The sequence below is a fragment of the Leptonotus elevatus genome, unplaced genomic scaffold (genome assembly GCF_054856555.1).
Source record: "Leptonotus elevatus isolate MCC_2025b unplaced genomic scaffold, RoL_Lele_1.0 HiC_scaffold_76, whole genome shotgun sequence".
NCBI classification, from domain to species: domain Eukaryota; kingdom Metazoa; phylum Chordata; class Actinopteri; order Syngnathiformes; family Syngnathidae; genus Leptonotus; species Leptonotus elevatus.
In genome coordinates, this window is record NW_028233743.1 from 32,501 (window position 1) to 35,000 (window position 2,500).

A 2,500-nucleotide genomic window follows, 5' to 3' on the forward strand; every position below is an offset into this window, starting at 1 on the left:
ACTCCCTTGAAAGTGGCACTCTGAAAAAATTTCCAAGTTTGGCTGACTTAGAAAAAATTCGAGAACCAGGATGAGGAGGGGGAAAATGTGGCCAGTCAGGCCGACCTGAAGTGCCTCTAAGGCGGATAGGGGTTGGGCGAAACTCCCTTGAAAGTGGCACTCTGAAAATATTTCCAAGTTGGGCTGACTTAGAAAAAATTCGAGAACCAGGCTGAGGAGGGGACCATCTGGCAAGGGAGTCCGACCTGAAGTGCATCTAAAGCGGATATGGGTTGGTCGAGCCTCCCTTGATTTGCCCTGGAGCTCCCACGTCTTAAAAAGGTCTCTCCTATAATTGTACACCAACCATTTTGAGGTTTGGGTGCAAACCTCTCGAATGGGGGGACTCGGTCCCCTATCTACAGCGCCCCTAATGACGACAGGTGGTACTGCGCCCCTGGTAGCCCGGCCATTGAAAATGAATGGGCCCATTCATTTCAATGGGGAATTTCGACCCCTGGTCGCCCGCCATTCATTTCAATGGGGAATTTCGACCCCTGGTCGCCCGCCATTCATTTCAATGGGGACTTTCGACCCCTGGTCGCCCGCCATTCATTTCAATGGGGGATTTCGACCCCTGGTCGCCCGCCATTCATTTCAATGGGGACTTTCGACCCCTGGTCGCCCGCCATTCATTTCAATGGGGGATTTCGACCCCTGGTAGCCCGCCATTCATTTCAATGGGGGACTTCGACCCCTGGTTGCCCGCCATTCATTTCAATGGGGGATTTCGACCCCTGGTCGCCCGCCATTCATTTCAATGGGGGATTTCGACCCCTGGTCGCCCGCCATTCATTTCAATGGGGGACTTCGACCCCTGGTCGCCCGCCATTCATTTCAATGGGGGATTTCGACCCCTGGTAGCCCGCCATTCATTTCAATGGGGGATTTCGACCCCTGGTCGCCCGCCATTCATTTCAATGGGGGACTTCGACCCCTGGTCGCCCGCCATTCATTTCAATGGGGGATTTCGACCCCTGGTCGCCCGGCATTCATTCCTATGGGGCGGGGGATTTCAACCCCAGGTCGCCCTCGTGTGGTTCTTTTTGGCGCAGCTGACGGGCTCCGCTGCTCATGGAGGTTTGCTAGCGGAGGATAACCCCCTGCCTGGGCAACTCGAACGCCCGGCATTCATTCCTATGGGGCGGGGGATTTCAACCCCAGGTCGCCCTCGTGTGGTTCTTTTTGGCGCAGCTGACGGGCTCCGCTGCTCATGGAGGTTTGCTAGTGGAGGATAACCCCCTGCCTGGGCAACTCGAACGCCCGGCATTCATTCCTATGGGGCGGGGGATTTCAACCCCAGGTCGCCCTCGTGTGGTTCTTTTTGGCGCAGCTGACGGGCTCCGCTGCTCATGGAGGTTTGCTAGTGGAGGATAACCCCCTGCCTGGGCAACTCGAACGCCCGGCATTCATTCCTATGGGGCGGGGGATTTCAACCCCAGGTCGCCCTCGTGTGGTTCTTTTTGGCGCAGCTGACGGGCTCCGCTGCTCATGGAGGTTTGCTAGTGGAGGATAACCCCCTGCCTGGGCAACTCGAACGCCCGGCATTCATTCCTATGGGGCGGGGGATTTCAACCCCAGGTCGCCCTCGTGTGGTTCTTTTTGGCGCAGCTGACGGGCTCCGCTGCTCATGGAGGTTTGCTAGTGGAGGATAACCCCCTGCCTGGGCAACTCGAACGCCCGGCATTCATTCCTATGGGGCGGGGGATTTCAACCCCAGGTCGCCCTCGTGTGGTTCTTTTTGGCGCAGCTGACGGGCTCCGCTGCTCATGGAGGTTTGCTAGTGGAGGATAACCCCCTGCCTGGGCAACTCGAACGCCCGGCATTCATTCCTATGGGGCGGGGGATTTCAACCCCAGGTCGCCCTCGTGTGGTTCTTTTTGGCGCAGCTGACGGGCTCCGCTGCTCATGGAGGTTTGCTAGTGGAGGATAACCCCCTGCCTGGGCAACTCGAACGCCCGGCTCCCCCCCGGTCCGCTGGAGCTCCTCCAACGGCCAGCAACAAGCCCCGAAGACGGGCGCGCTCCCCCCGGTCCGCTGGAGCTCCGCCAACGGCCAGCAACAAGCCCCGAAGACGGGCGCGCTCCCCCCGGTCCGCTGGAGCTCCGCCAACGGCCAGCAACAAGCCCCGAAGACGGGCGCGCTCCCCGCGGTCCGCTGGAGCTCCTCCAACGGCCAGCAACAAGCCCCGAAGACGGGCGCGCTCCCCCCGGTCCGCTGGAGCTCCTCCAACGGCCAGCAACAAGCCCCGAAGACGGGCGCGCTCCCCCCGGTCCGCTGGAGCTCCTCCAACGGCCAGCAACAAGCCCCGAAGACGGGCGCGCTCCCCCCGGTCCGCTGGAGCTCCTCCAACGGCCAGCAACAAGCCCCGAAGACGGGCGCGCTCCCCGCGGTCCGCTGGAGCTCCTCCAACGGCCAGCAACAAGCCCCGAAGACGGGCGCGCTCCCCCCGGTCCGCTGG